The sequence below is a fragment of the Canis lupus genome, chromosome 16, assembly GCF_011100685.1.
Source record: "Canis lupus familiaris isolate Mischka breed German Shepherd chromosome 16, alternate assembly UU_Cfam_GSD_1.0, whole genome shotgun sequence".
In the NCBI taxonomy this organism is placed as follows: domain Eukaryota; kingdom Metazoa; phylum Chordata; class Mammalia; order Carnivora; family Canidae; genus Canis; species Canis lupus.
Window position 1 is genome coordinate 5247424 of NC_049237.1, and position 16617 is coordinate 5264040.

Here is a 16617-nt window from a genome sequence, read left to right on the forward strand (position 1 = left end):
AGAGCAAAGGTGGTTTTCACTGTACCCAATATGATCTTTTGCTGTGTGGGGCAGAGGTAACAAGGCCTATGAGCAAAGCCTCATTGTTGGACCTGCAGTGCCATCTACAGAACAGATTGAATAATGTAGGTTCCACTTCTTAAGCACTTGAAATAAGGCAGCCACAAGGGAATTCAGCTGTGTATCTGTTTAGAGTTTACAGGAGGACTTTGTTACTACATAAAGAAAAGGTTATATGTTTGCAAAATGCTGTTATCCTGCTTAAGTCTCTATCATATTCCTCAGGGAATGGAGTATTGAGTTTTGGGGGCTTTTTGTTTTTTGTTTTTGTTTGTTTGTTTTGTTTGTCTAATTAACTGGAGCACCCTTTTGTTTCAAAAGTCCATTTGAATAATCTCTGTAAGATGTAGTATTTTAACTTTCTGGTTACTTTGGATAGATTGCATGGGACTTAATATCAGTCTCATGATTGATTGATTGATTATGTCTACTGCTTATATCCATCTCTTCCTGCCAGAAGAACATACCTTATTTGCTGATTTTTCTCAAGAACCTAGAACAATGCTTGCACAAAAGCAGGTAGCCAGACACTTGTGTGTGAAGGCATCAGTAGCACTGTACTTTGCTAGGAAGAGGACCAAATACCAAACGTGGAAAGTCATTTATCTGTTTTGAGTCTTAGGTCCTTCTGTTTCAAATAGGATCCAATATTCTTCCCATCAGTCTGTTATGAAAAGCAAATGAAATAATGAATAGCAAAGCACAGTAAGGTACTATATAATTTAGCCATTTCCCCTAAATATTGTTTTTGTTTTGTTTTTGATAGATTACTAGAAATGTAAAACATTTAAAACCCCCTAAATCCCCCATAATTTTCTGAGGTACTTTTAAAATGTACATATCTGGGCCCCAGACCGTGTAGGTTGGGACCTGGCAGTTGTCATTTTGTAAAAAATTCAGGTGATCCGGAAGCACACTAAAATTTCTGAACTTCTGGCATGGAAAAGAGGTGGTAATCGAATTGAATCTAAAATAAAAATGCTTCTTTAATATTATCCCCCCTGCAAAATTACTTCCTGATAGGAAGCTGTTTCTGATAAAATGTAGAAGGATAAAATGTATTTTCCTTTCTTTGTTATAAGGAAAATACAGAAAAAATGAATTGATCCGTTATTATTTAGCTTATGGTATAGTGTACTACCTCTTAAAATTTTGAATATAGACATATGTAAATAAAGATTCCCTTAAAACATTAAAAGTATTGTTAGCAATTTTATATATATTTACAAAATGTAGAATATAAATGTTGTTAATTTTAAAAGGAAGCAAAGGACAAATCTAAGCTTTTGTAAGACTGATTTTTAATTTTAATTTTATTTAGGAAATGCCATTGTTAATTTGTGTGCTAAAATGCTAAAATGCTGTACAGTATATTAATATGTTTTAGCATATTACAAAAATAGTTAAGTCCTTAGCCTTAAGGTTATTTCTCTGCCATCCTCTTTTCTTCAGCATTTTTTTAAGGAATAAATGGGAAAGATCGTATCTTTAAGGTGAACAGATTAACCATGCAAGAATAAAAAAAAGACGGGGTTTTCTTTTTTGATAATAGATTTATAGATAGATATATGCTTCCATAGCATGTAAGTATCTCTCAGGCCACTTAAACATGTTTATACTCATTTTTAGATTTGGTTTTGCTGTGAGGACAATGTCTGTATGCTGTGACATTATCTACCCAATAGCACTAGCCTTATTGTATGAATGAATGAATGAGTTGTTTAAAACAAAACCGGAGTACTTTGGATAGTGGCAAAAGCGGAATTTGCAAGCAGATGGTCTTAGGTGCAGATTCTGGCTCTATCTCTAGATATCTTCCTTTAACTCATTTTCTGAATATTATATACACTCATGTACTTATCAGTTATTCATATATATTCATTTATATAGTCTTTTTGGGGAGAGGGTGTCCATATACCAAGCACCACTATGCCATACTGTCAAGGATAAATTAAATCCCAAGAATTCAAGGGCTCCCATGACACATTTGGGGAGGGGGTCATAATATAATGAACAGGTAAAATACAAGTATGACAAACAATCAAGATAAGTAGACACCATGATAAATGGCATGGAGGAGATGAGCAAATTAAAAATAGAGTAATTGAGGAAGGTCATACTAGCTTAGGTTTCCATGGAAGGTCCTTTTGAAGAGGTGAGATGTAAAGACTGAGAAAGAAGTTGGAATGCAGAAAGCTGAGGGGAAAGAATTCTGGACAGAGTGGAAGGGAGAGGGCTTGGTGTATTGGAAAGCCAGAAGAGGGGCCTGGGATGGGGAGAGTGGTTGAATGGGGCATGGCTATGAGATCAAAAGGGAAGCACCAGTGAAGCCTTGTCAGCCATGGGGGGGGGGGGTGTGTACATTCTGTTCTGAGGTCAGTAGGAACCCATCTAAGGGCTTTAATCAGGGAGTGGTCCTGACAAATGATCTACATTTGTAAAAGATGACTCACAGAGGTGTCATTACACCTCCAAAGTATTTTTTGAATCTTCCCCTCACGTCCAATTCTAATACTCCTGTCTGAACTGAGTTCCTCATCTCTCATCCCATCTACTGATTGTCTCTCAGCCTTCAATTCTATCCCTTCCAGTGTGTCCCTCACAAAACTGCCAGATCAAACTATCCAAACTATCCTGTCACTCCCCTGAAACATCTGATGTGTCTCCTTTGTGTGCATGTGAGATGAAGTCCAAGCTCAGTAACCAGCTCAGGAGCCTTTATGGCCTGGCCCCACTTTGTTTAGAAACAGTTCCCTGTTCCTCCCAGCTTGTTCCCACCTCCCTGTCTTCCTATACTTCCATCTGTCCTTGCTCTTTTGGACTAATTCCTCATTAAAAAAAAAAAAAAAAGCCTTCTTGTACTCCTTACCCCTATCTCTTACTACAATCCAGAACTTACCGTACCATATTTCTGTTTAATGGCCTTATCTGCCTGGTAGCCAGGGGGCTTTCTGTAAATGTAGGGTAGAGATTTGGAGCAAAGACAGCCATGCCAATGAATGAGACGTTGGCTGAGCGCCCAGCTAGCGTTGGAGCACAGTCTTCACAGACAGCAGTTGCTAACCAGGTCATCATTCACTTGCCTTCTCCTTCCTTTCCCACTTGTCCCCCGGGTCTGTCTGGCAGACTCCCGTTCCTTCTCCTCATGTGCACGTACTCTACACAGGGCACTCTGCTGGTCGGCCTTGTAAACAGATGGGAAAATCCTGGATCTGTCTCCAGAGGACTTGGGCTCTAGTAGAGGAGCTGGAGCAGATTCCACAAAGAAGCAGCAGCTATACAAATATGTAGGATGAAGTGATAAATGAGATTATGGATACAAAGAGCTAGTCTTGAACTGAAAAGAAAATCTCACCTCATTTATTTCTTGGAAAAGAAAACTGGAGAAAAATTTAGCATTACTAAGCCTTCATTACTTTTCCAAAATATCCTGCAGCGTGCTTACTAATGTATTAGGAAATTCTCATGAATAAGTCACTCTAATGTCACATCTCAAAATATGTGAACAAAGGGTATTTTTTCAAGTTTTTGTGCATACTTAATTTTGTATGTTACCTCTAGGAAATGTGTATGCGCGCGTGCGCGCACTCACACACATTATAGGTTTGATGTGCCATAAATCCCATTACTCTTTTAGATAGTCTTAAGTGCTGATAAATGAATTAACCTATTTTTATTACTTAAAATATGTTAAAATGGATTCTAGTATGAAAGTATTTTAAAGTTTGAAAACATGTTTCTTAAGAAAATTATTTTTAATGTACAACAGTAAAATCCATTCGGGTTGGATCTTACACATATCAGAGCTCTATCCTAATTGGCTTTACTATTATTTGTTTCATTTTTTTCTCATAAATCTAAAAACATCCAACTTCTAAGCATTTAAGACATAAGAGATTGTCTTTTCCTCCCAAATAAGTAATTTTTAAAAATTCAAGTTCTGAGAAACATCCATTTAAATGTCATTCATTTTTATAAGCATATAACTCGCACAGCACTGATTTGTGATCTCAAGAACACTGTAGCCCCTCAGAAGATATGTGATCTTGTATGTACATCAAGAATGCAGGCTAGAGGGCAGCCCCAGTGTCGCAGCGGTTTAACGCCGCCTGCAGCCCGGGGCGTGGTCCTGGAGACCCAGGATCGAGTCCCACGTCGGGCTCCCTGCATGGAGCTCGCTGTCCTTCTGCCTGTGTCTCTGCCTCTCTCTCTGTGCGTCTCTATGAATAAATAAATAAAATTAAAAAAAAAAAAGAAAAAAGAATGCAGGCTAGGGGATCACTGGGTGGCTCAGCGGATTAACGCCTGCCTTGGCCCAGGGTGTGATCCTGTGTCCTGGGATCAAGTCCCACATCAGGCTCCCTGCATGGAGCCTGCTTCTCCCTCTGCCTGTGTCTCTGCCTCGCTCTCTCTCTCTCTCTGCCTCTCATGAATAAATAAAATCTTTTTAAGAAAAAAAAAGAATGCAGGATATAGGAAATTCTGTTATGTGTTCCAGAAAACATACTATAAGAAATACATACAGGAGAAATCATGTCATGCTCTGGACAGGCCTCACAGTTCAGGCTTGAGTTAAGCTGGGCCTTAAAAGTTAGGTAAGAGGAATAGATTTAAAAAAAAAAAAAAGGAAAAAAAAGAGATAAAGGGAGATAAGAAAGGAGAATATGAACACTCGTGACAGGAGGAAGAATATATAAGTACATGTGGAAGCAGGAATGAGCATGGTGGCAACTGAGCAACCCACCTTTCCTCCTTCTTCTTAAAATACCCTGAAACCTAATTATCCTAGTGTTGAAGCTAAAGATAGGCCTGTCATAGACCCCGGTGAAGGCAACTCTGGGGCTGCCTCCTAGAGAAGAGAACTGAGGAGTACAATGGTTCAGCCTCCTTCATTGGTAGGAATAGACTTCTGTGTGGGATGGGGAAGGGGTGGGAATATGGACCTGAAAATAGCACTATTCAGCCCTGACCAAGGCTTCCAGTTCCTTGAGCACAGTTTTTATCCAAGATGCAAACAGCAACTAATCCTTTTAGCTGAATAACAAGAGAAATTCAGTTAGATCCATTTGGGATAGCTTGACAGTTAATACATTCTGTGCCTCCTCTGCACTCCATCTCCACACACACACACACACACACACACACACACACACACACACCTACCTACCTCATCCCTCAGTCTAGAGGGTTTGGTTTAAAATCGTAAAATTGCAAAGGCTCAGTGTAATGTAATTCCCCACCAAGTTTTTATAGTTACGTTAACATCATCCAATAGCAAGTCCAGAAGTAGGTGAGTTAGGATTTTATCCTTTAGTAACATCACTTTGCTATCATCTGGGTGTTATATTATTTAAATATTTCTTTTCTTACTAAAAGAAATTGTGTTTTACAGAACAGAAGTTTGAGAGTTTAAGATCCTTTGCTATGTACAGTCAGAAGGATAGAAGCACATTAATGATGTAGCAAGAAGTGAACAGAAATCAATTCATATATGTCTGAACAATGATGTATGATACTGAGTTAAAACACACACACATACACACAAACACACGATTGTGACAAGAGAGGCATGGAGACATTTCCAAAATAGAGGGAAAAAAGAAGCGTCGTCAGTGCTTCTAGTATTATTTATGGTGCTCCCCCAAAGGATGGCGTGGATGAAGTGAATACCAGAAACTTCAAGGCCGATTGTGATCCTGGAAAGAACCTGATGTAGAAACCACGTAGATGAAGCCTGGGATGGGGGTGGGGCGGGCAGGGAACCGGTAAGGAAACGTGAGGAGGAGAGGGGGTGCAGTGGTGGAGAGGAGCCAGGGAACCTGAATGGACATGTAAGGAACCTCGCATCTTCGTGTATGCACTTTGTGTGGTTCTAGGGATAAAAAGAGAATATCCTTAAAATCCCAGTCCCAGTTATCCGATGCCACAGACGTGTTCCTTTGCAGGTCTGAGGACGTGGGGCGTGGGATGACCCCTGTCCTCTCAGTGCAGTGATTTCTGCACTGTCCTCAAACGCATGCCGCGGGGGGACAGCGCGTACTGGTCGTGTCCCCGCCACATGAGCAGGCGCAGGCAGAGGCGGCCTGTGCTCATCGCCCGAATGTCTCTGTGGTTGCTGACTTTGAACTGCTCACGGGTGGTAGTCGCTGCAGGCTCTGATTAGATAAATGGATGCAAATGGTAATTGTAACTGATGAATGATTGATGATGGCTTTGTGTGTGTTTCATGCTGCACCCGTGGAAGCAGCCTCTGGCCTCCCAGAAGTGTTGCCTGTAACTGGAGGATGATTAGTCGAAATGTAGGCTCTAGTTTGTTTTCTTGGCAGTGGTTGCAGGCTGGGAGGTGGCGGGGGGCGGGGGGGGGGGGTGTCGGGCAGGGCAGCAGCTGTGGCATGTCCTGGGACGGCTGGGGCAGTTTTCTCTGGCCTCTGTGTGTCCCCAGTTTCATGGTTTCGTGTGTCAGATCACCGTGAGATTGAGAGGGCCAAGAGAGGAGTCTAGCCTCAGCATGGGGACTTAGAAAATCTAGCCAGTACTGCAGTGCTGATGGCTCAGTTAAAAGTACCCGGTGCAGGAAAGCCAGGCAGCCTGACCTACATTAAATAATAATGGTAAATACACATACACATGTATTTATTTATTTAGTACAGCATTTCCTGAGTTTTAGAACATATTTAATAAATCATCTAATGCTATTTAGATAAAATGGTAATTCTTGGCATCTCTATAAAGGTGTGGGTGTGTGTGCTTGAGGGTAGACAGACATATCTTGGTCATTTTTATTGAGTATATTTGACTTCCTGAAGCAAAAACACAAGCAACGTATATATTGGGGTGGGAAACACAAAAGCATGAGGAGGAATTAAATAAGCCTACTGACATGCAAATGGTACATCAGAAGTTTCATAAACATATCCAAGATTTCTTGCTTTTTCCTTTCTAAATCCAAAGAATGAATCCTATCTATTTGGCCCATCTTTCTGAACTGTTGTCCAATCCCTGGAGATTCTAGCTGAAGTGAGGCTGTCAAGAGTACAACCATGAACTGATGAAAAATTAGAATGTAGATTGCCAAGAAACCAATTTATGAAATGAGGCTCACTGAGGACCTGCTGCATATTCCTATTCAGCACTGTTTTCCCTGCTGGTTCCCCATATCTGGGAGCCCATCATCCTGAGCAGAAGGAAGGAAACAGGGCTTGGGAAGAACAGCCAGAGCAGAAAACGTCCTGGAGCCTGAGGACCAGGCTCTTGTCACATCTGCCTGGTGCAGTTTATAGGACCTTGAAGAACCCTCCATTTCCAGATTTTCTAACATGAGAGTCCTATTATTTATCTCTCTCTCTCTTTTTTTTTTCTTTTTTTCTGTCAACTGTTCCACAAAGAGTTTGGCAGAACTTGCAAGAAGACATCTAAACTAAAATGACAAAATAGAGAAAGAAGTCAGAATCCCAGTGAAAAATCAGACCCAGAGATGTAAGACAAAAAGCAAATAACTTTAATAATTACTTGGGACAAGAACTTGGTTGGAGCCAGGTAAACTCCGTATTTACCTAGCTTTTTCTTTTGTTGTCGGTGGTGCTTTTTTAAAGTATTGACCAGTACCTCCTCATTAGAATAGGACTTTGATCTGAGTGAAAATCCAAAGGAAGCCATGCACTCAGCTGTCCTTGTCTCCTAAACACTTCCTAATTTTTCTTAAGCCGGGACATTTCTCTTTTTAGTGGGTAGAAGCAGTTTGGAAAGAATCATAAGGAAATCTGTAGTTTCTGTTTCTATCTAGAAGTTGGTAGATTCTTACCTCCTCCTCTGGCCCCCATATGGCCCTGCAGGGACTGTGAGACTTTGGCTTCCACTGTGGGTAAGGTGGAAGAAGTGCTGTCTCCTCGGCCTTCCTACAGGACTTTCTCTTCAGCTCTGATTTCTAGCAATAAGCCCACCAAAGATGTCCATCACTGCTGCTACTGTGTTTTGATTTCCAGTAGTACTTTCTTAGAATTTTCATCTCTCTGCTGACACTGCCCATCTGTTCTTGCATGCTGTTGACTTACTCATTAGAATTCTTAGAATATTAATCAAAGGTGTCTCAAATTCCTGCACCCCTACCACATCTGAGCCTGCTTCTGATTCTTGCTTTGTCTCTTCAAATTGTTTTTTTTTGTTTGTTTTTTGCCTTTTAATGTACCTTGTCTTTTTTTTTTTTTCTTGATAGCTGGACATGATGCACTGAGGTGAAAAGAGCTGCTGTATATAGGCCTGTAGGGTGGTGGGGAGGTATGGGAAGAGATAGTGTCCTGTGGTCCTGTGATTAGGTCTGTCAGTGAGCCTGAGCCTCTGGACTGTGGACTCCACACCCACCTCTCAGATGTCTCCCCATCTCCCCACTTTGATGGGAGGGGATGGCTGAGGTGGGCTGTTGCTGGGTATCTCCCTTCCCTCCAGGGCACCTGGGCTCTGATAAAATCCCAGCATTATAGACCCTGTTAAATACAGTTCCCCCTGAGGGCCAGCCTTGTTGAAGAGAAGACACAGCGCCCAGCTGTATTCCAGAATGTTCCTTTTCCTTTTCCCCAGCCAGAAGCATGGGGGAACTTTGCTCTGATACTTACCGTGGGAATCTAGTCAAGCTCCTTGAGGTAAAACCCGCAAAAATGTGGAGATTCCCCATGACTGGGTCTCCTTAGAGTACTTATCCCTCAGGCCTGAGCCCACCAAGCCTCCAGCAGTTCATCTACTGTAGTTGAGATTTTCTTATCCTGCATTGGTTCCATGGAGGTTCTGGTTCAGGGCTTTCTGCTCTGGCTAAGATGTGATTCTCTGCACTCACCTGCTGGTCTCAGTTTGGGGGCAGCACTTTGTCCTCTGACCTCACTTCTCTTACAGATCTAAGAAGAGTTGGTACTTTTCCTAAGGACCTGGGTCAAGACAAAAAGTGTGAAAGACTATTGAGTAGTTGCTGAATTGAACTTACAAATTGGCTCAGCATTATTGTCCTACAGGTCACAGCCTTCATTATGCCGCTTTGTGCCACTTATTTCTAAATCCACCCCCTATCTTAAACTCTGCTAGAATTCACACATGACATAACTCACCGTCAAACAACTTTGACCAGACTTGTGACAGTGCAGATGCAGAAACGCAGGGGTCTGTATTGTGTTCCATATGAGGTCTACCACCGTAGAATGAGAGGAGGTTGTTTTAGGAAGCACTGTGAATTAAGAAAGAAAAGAAAGAAAGAGAAAAGGATTCATACAGAGTTACTGTGTGCACAGGATGAAGGTAGAAAAGTCATGATTCTCCAAACCACGAGAGCCAGATAAAGCCCTGTTAACCTGAATTAGATTCATGGCTTTCAGTATGTTTTATAAAAGTAAAGAAAAGATAGGAAGGAGGAAATTGACCCATTTGACATAATCTGAATGGCTAGTTTAAGTCATGCATTCATTACTCAGAAACCTCAGTCTCTGTCAGATGTCTGCTCACACTTTTTTCCCTGCTTATTTGCCTCCCCCCTCCCCTTTAATTAAAATATGAAGAAACGACTGAGAGCAGGTTTCTCTTGTTGCTTGAATCAAAACATCAGTTCTGGTGGAATATGAAACAGACAAAGGAGATGAAACTTGGTCAGCAGTTTTCACCCAGGGGCGGGGTTTGTGTGCACTGGCGGGTAACCGGACCACACTACTCTGCAGAGCTTAGAAATTGAATTTGGGAAGAATAATAAACCCAAAATATATAAATGAATTGGAAACCAAGTGCTATTTTGTTTCAACACTTACTAAGAAAAAATGTTCATTTACCTGGATTTGAATTTGTTTAGTCTCCATCAGATATGTGTATATATCATGCTGGATGGATCTCCATATTGCTCCATTTCTTTCCGATCTTTGTTTCACAGCTACTGGAGCAAAATTCACAACCTAATTAGGTTCTAGAAATAAAGAACATTTTCTATCTTCTCTATTTGTTGCTAGTAAAACCACTTAAAATGTGGAGTGAGGAATCCATCTACATATCTCTATTTTTTCATACACCTGCTACCTTGGTCTCTTTTTGTTAACCTCACTACCACCCTTTTTATGTCTTTAATTTTTGTTTTAGTTTATTATCATAATTACTTCATAAAAGAATATGCAAAACTTGACTGGTTTGATGCCTATTTCAGAAAACAGTGTGGTTTAATCTATTGTGAGAAATTCTCCAAAAAGAATCTTGAAAACTAATTGGGATGGAGAGCAGTGGTCATGGAGACCATGTTTAACACCTTTCAGAGAGTTCTCCTCACGTAATACTAAAAAGAGAGAGAGAGAGATAAGGGAGAGCTCTTCCTTTCCCTAGGTCATGGACACTCTTCTTAGAATTTGTAAAACTTCTCCCAGATACCAAGGACCATGCCTTTCATTCCTGTAGTTCTGTTCCAGTGACCTATTCAGCTCCGTTGAGCACGGGCATCCCCTGTCCAGCACCAGGTTTGTATGTAGCTGTGATTTTCTGCTTGCAGCCTAGGAGCACAGTATATTACTTAATAAAGTAGCTTCTAATCATCAGTGCCTTGATTAAAAGAATATAATAATTTTTCCTCAAAAACAAACCTACCCAGGTTTCCTCCACATCCCTATCCCCTTCAGGAATCTGATGGCAGTGCTTTATTTATTGCAGGTGGGACAGGTGAGCCAATAGACCCTTATAGTCACTTTTTACAATTTTGTAAAGTCTCTGTCTACCTGAGCCCAGCTCAGGAATAACAATCCAGTGACTACAGCCTAATTTCCAAGATGGTTTTAAAGAATTCAAAAGTAGGTCTATCAAAGGATATTTAGGAAGACTAACTTCCAATTTAAAGGAAATGAAGAGTGACTTTGGGAAGGATGCAGAGATAACAAGAGGCTTGAGTGAAACAGGAAAAGGAAGAAATGCAGTTATCTTGGATGCAGTTCTTTTTCAAGCGTGTGTTCCTTTGAATTTTAAACTTGTCCAGATTCTTTTATTGCTGTTTTCAGCTATCACATTGATCTAGGAGAAGCAAGTTGGGGCAATTAAAATCTTATTCCAAAGTGGAACTGCCTCTAGATTGATTGGTAGTGATGTCAAGGTGGCCAAAGAGAAGGAACTGTGGGCTTGATTTCTTATTGACCAAGGTGTGTGTGTCTGAGTAGTCCATGCCAAGTACAGAAATAGCAGGTGCACACTCTGGAGGGCTGTAGTCACTGGGGTTTGGTGCTTCTAGGCAGGCCACGGGGACTCCTGTCCCAAATTTAGCACCACCGGGTTATCAATTATTTTCCAAACTCTGCCACCGGAGATTCACTCATACTGACATTTCAGTTCAAGTCAGTTAACACATATATTTTGAATCCAGTCTTTATACACAGCTCTGAGAACTGTAAAGGATTCAGAAATTAATAAAGGTGGTCCGATCCAGAATTTTCAATCTAGAGGATGGAGACATTTTTTGTAAGAATGTATGTTGCATGAATTGTAACTTCAAACCAAAAATAAGAACTAAAATCAAACAAATAAATAAATTAACTTAAAATGTTTAAAAGTGGGGTAATTAATCCATTTTTACTTCAAGAAGCTACAAAGAAAATAATGCAGTGTAGCTAAGGAAGTCAAATGAAAGAAAAAGGAAAAATTAAAAATGACAAAATTGTTAAGTAGTCACAAAGCTGATTATTTTTTTAAGATTTTATTTATTTATTCATGACAGCCATACGGAGAGAGAGGCAGAGACAGGCAGAGAAAAGCAGGCTCCCTGCAGGGAGCCCAGTGTGGAACTTGATCCCAGGACCCTGGGATCACAACCTGAACCAAAGGCAAACACTCAGCCACTGAGCCACCCAGGTGCCCCACAAAGCTGTTTCTTAAAAATAGCAAGAAAAAACTAGGAAATGAACTATCAGATGGGGCACCTGAGTGGCTCAGTTGGTTGAGCATCCATTCTTGATTTTGGCTCAGGTCATGATCTCAGGGCCATGAGATCAAGACCTGCAACTAGTGCTGCATGAGGCTCAGTGCTCAATGGGGAGTCTGCTGGAGATTCTCTTTTTCTCTCTCCGTCTTCCTCTCCCATACCCCCCCCAAATAAATTTTTTTTAAGTGGGCCATCAAAAACACAAATAGCACAAAAAAGTAAAATCAGAAATATAAAAGGACAAGCAAAGCAGAGATTAAATGAAAAAAGTGTTGTGTAAGCATCTACTAGATACATTTGAAGCTGTATTCATTCCAGCAAGAATATGGCACTATGGAGTAGACCCAGAGATATTTGTTGAGAGCAGAATCTGGAAGGAAATGTAGATCTACACCTGCTAAGATTCCAAAATATCCCAAAAAGAACAGAATACTAGATTTATAAACATCTGATTAGATTTTTAAATATTTCTCTTTCCGTCCCTCTTGAAATAGCTACGCTATCATGATGAAGACAAAAGTTGCTCATTGAGAAACCCATTTTTCATTTGGGAGAAAAACGTAAAACCAATATAAAATTACACATGCTATGATTGGACTATGCTAAACAAAAAAAATCACATACATGCATAAAGATTGAACGTGGGAAAATATATTTAATTAGAGTAATAGGATTATGGTTAATTTTTCTTAGTTTCCAGCCTTTCCAAAATACTGTTTATATCACAGAAATGCAGCACAAAACAAAGTGTCACCTGTATATGGGCCCAGATTTTGAACAGTTCTACAGACTTTCTCCTAGTAAGGTGACAAAGTACATTCTCCCTAACATTACCAAATTGTGGATGGTGTCAAATTATTCCTTCATGAGCCACCCCAAATCTCCCATTTCCTTAGTTGAATGCATACTCTTGGGTTGTTATTCTTTAAATGCCAACTACCAAGGCAGTCCTCAGCCTCACAGAAGGCAATCCATATAAGAAATCTGCAGTACAAACTCAGTTTATATATTTAGTGGGAAATAGAGCATATTTCTTAGTAAATTAAGAGACTCTCACTAGTGGAATAATTCCAGTGTCCTCTACTGAATGCACTTGGAGTAGAATGGACTGAAAGTGCACTCAGAGCACTCCCCTAGAGGTGACAGATACTGGGAATGAATCTGATCTTGGACTTTGAAATGGATTAGCTGGGATGACTGTCAGATACTCAGTCTCCGGCATGGAGAGAAAGGAGGCAAACATTCTACCATATATCTAAGACTGTCTTAGCCTTTGCATAAATAAAATGATTTATTTTGGAGCTAGCAACTAAATTGCTCATTTTAAAATGTCTGGGGAATTTGTTGAGGTTGGCAGTGGTACTACTTCTCAGAAGATGCCACAGAAAATTCTCATTTGCTGCCTACACTGTGTTTTTGTGAGTGAAAGTTATCTATTTTGTGATAGAAAGGGAGAAAATATTGCCCTAAGTTTTGGTTATATTTAGTGTGTCATTATAACTTTTGGTCTTATTAATACTTAGATGATTTTGGATAGAGTACTCAGAATATTTTTGCACATCATTAAAAATTATATATCATGTCAAAAATTGGATGAATTGATGACAACTTGGATGAAATATGACCTACTTTGCATATATATAAATATTTCAAATACTGTATTCAGGTAGAAAAGTACAGATTTTTTTTTTTATTTCTACAGTTACTTATACTTAGAAGGGCAGTCAAGAACTTAAAGCAGCACTGCATTAATTTAGACCATTAGTAATTACACAAAATCTCTATCCAGAATAACATATTACAGTGCATCACCTGAAGAATCACATACTGCCTTACTACCTTCTTCCACCTTTAAAATCTTCAGAAATTCTCTTCAGTTTCCCATACCATTTAACATCCATGTCTTTGATTATGAGATCCTCCAAAATAAATAAAATTTAAAATCAACATTAAAAAAATTTCCTCTTTGCAAAAACCTATGTTGTCAAAGTAATGAAACATGGAAAATGTAGTTCCATCCCGATCTGCCATAGGTAATTGCTTCCAAAAATTTGGTATTTATCTTTCTAGAACTTTATGTCTTTGCTACTATGTGTGTGTATTTATGATCCATTGTGAAAGGTCATTTCTCTCTTGCAGCTTCTAAGATTTTTCTTTGGGCATTGTCTCTCCTCATTTTGATTATGATGGGTTTCATTGTGGGTCTGATTACATTCTACCTAGAATCCCTTGAGCTTCTTGCATGTCTATATGTATATTTTTAGCCAGAAAACATTCAAAATAAATACACTCTATTGGTTTTATTACTGCAAACATGCTATATATTCTTAAATATACTGCCCTACTTTATAAATATAGAGCCAACATATTTGTTTAATGCACACATAGCATCATGATGTTTAGAGCTACTAGGACATATTAAGCCAACTCCTGTTTGATATATATGTGGATTATGTCTATCTTTTTTTATTACAATGTTGTAGCCAAAACCCCTGTAAGTATATTTATATGAGTAGTCAATAGAAGTAAGATGGCTGGATCGTGGGATATATATACATATACATACACACACACACACATTTACACGTGTGTGTATATATGTATACACATGTGTGTATATATTCACATACTTGCCAAAATGAATTTTCTTTGCCAATCTAGTGGGAAAAAATTGTAATTTTAATTAGTTGTGAAATTATTACTTACTTAATAGGGAAACAGAGCATCTTTTCTTCTAATTATAGACTTTGTAAAGTTTTTTAATTGCCTGTTCATTCTCTGCTGGATTGTTCATCTTCTCAGTTGCATGAAAGGACTTTTTTCTCTTAGGCTTATTGAGCTTATATGTATTGCACATTTATTTGTAGTTTGTCTTCTGACATGGTGCACATACATACTTATTTATTTTACCCCGGAAAGTTTTGAATCTTTAAGAATTTTTTTTGAAATGCACAAATGTAGAAAAATAATATAATTCTCCTTCACATTTCTATCATCTAGGATTCATAGTTCTTTATGTTTTTGTTTCTTTTTTTTTTTTTACTTAAAGAAATAAAACATTTAAAACATTACAAGAAGCTAGTCTTCCAGACTACCACTCCGAACCTCACATATCTTCCTGAGTGATAAAATGTTCTACATCCTTCTAAAACTTTCTATGTATTTTTGAATGTCTACATGTGTTTCTACACACAATATATCATGTTGCCTTCTGTACTTAAGATGTCTTTTGTAAATAAGAGCAAGTTTTATGTAATATTCCAACTTTTATTACTGAACAGCATGTTTGTGAGATGTATTCATTTAGATATATATAAATTAGCTAAATATGTGTAATTTTTATGCACTCAGATTTAGTAGTCTTCTGGGTCTTATCTATAATATCCTTTCCTCTTGTCAAAAGTCTAAAACTACCCAAGTATTTTCTTTTTTTTTTCTCTCTTAGTTTTTGTTCTCATTTCAACTTTTGATGTGGATCATTTGAAATTCATTTGAGGGTAAGAAGTAATGTAGGTAGGGAACTGATGCCACTTTGTCCTCCAAATTGCTGGCTGATTTGCTTACAGCTCATTCATCAGCTCATCATGTGTTTTTACCAATTGAAAACACTGCCTTTATCAAACATACAATATCCAAGTACAGATGATTGATCTCTGTGATTTTTCTGTGCATTTTTCTTATCCCTGTACTGTTTTTGATAAGGATAGCTTTTTTCTGTACATACTTTCCTTGGTATTCTATTTATGCTTTCAGTGAGCTTCAGAATTGCTTTATTTTGTTCCTAAAAGGAAATCGTACTTTTATTGCAATTTCATTGAGTTTATAACTAAGATTAGGGGAATTTTTCGTACTTTTAATTTGTTCTCCAGGCACGTATCTATTTATTTATACCTTCTTTCACGCTCGTTCAGTAAAATTTTACAGCTTCTCTCATATAAATTCAGTACATTTCTTTTCAAGCTTATGTATGAAACTTTTTTTGTTGCAGTTGAGAGTAAAATCTTACCTTTCGTTCTTTCATATTTTCTGTCTTAATATCTGTACATTATATGACTTTATCAAATACATTGTTTTCAGTAGTTTTTATGATTATCATAGGTTCTATGGGTTTATTTGTTATCCGTATATCTTGCTTGGTAAAGTGTTAATTGAAATCAGTGGTTCTCACCTGGGGCAGTTTTGCTTCCCATGGGACCAGTGGCAATGTCTTAAGACCTTTTAGGTTGTCACTATTAGGGATCCTACTGACATCTGTTGGATAAGATAGGAGAGGCTAAAATCCTGCAGTGCACCAGACAGCCTTCCACAGAGAGATTATTATCTAACCCAAAATGTCTAGAAATACCACAGTTGTTAAAACCATGATTCAAGTCTTTGCCTATTTTTTTTTATTGGATTGTTGGTCTTGATATTAGTGAGCTTTGTGTGTGTGTGTGTGTGTGTGTGTGTGTATGAGGAGGGGCTGCTGATGCACAGTGAGGAAGAACTGGAGCACAGCCAGGACACAGACATTGAGGATGGGGCCTTGCAGTAAGCAGCCTGACAGGAGCAATGGCCACCGGCAGGAGAAGGGCATGCACTGTACCAGGCCTAAAACTGGGCACCCACTGCTGGAGACCACCCCCGACAGGTCCCAGGAGAGC

The 16617-nt window shown here is 39.0% G+C and overlaps 1 protein-coding gene and 1 long non-coding RNA gene across 2 annotated transcripts in view; one reads left to right on the forward strand and one right to left on the reverse strand.

Annotated features, from left to right (window-relative positions):
- Positions 1-16617, forward strand: part of TPK1 (thiamin pyrophosphokinase 1) — a 325794-nt gene that overhangs the window by 265882 nt on the left and 43295 nt on the right. The window lies entirely within an intron of this gene.
- On the reverse strand, positions 6757-9959 carry LOC111090217. The gene is made up of 4 exons (XR_005371211.1): positions 9861-9959; positions 9153-9268; positions 8888-8975; positions 6757-7477 (listed from the first exon to the last, which is right to left on the reverse strand). It is a non-coding gene; the product is annotated as an uncharacterized LOC111090217 (long non-coding RNA).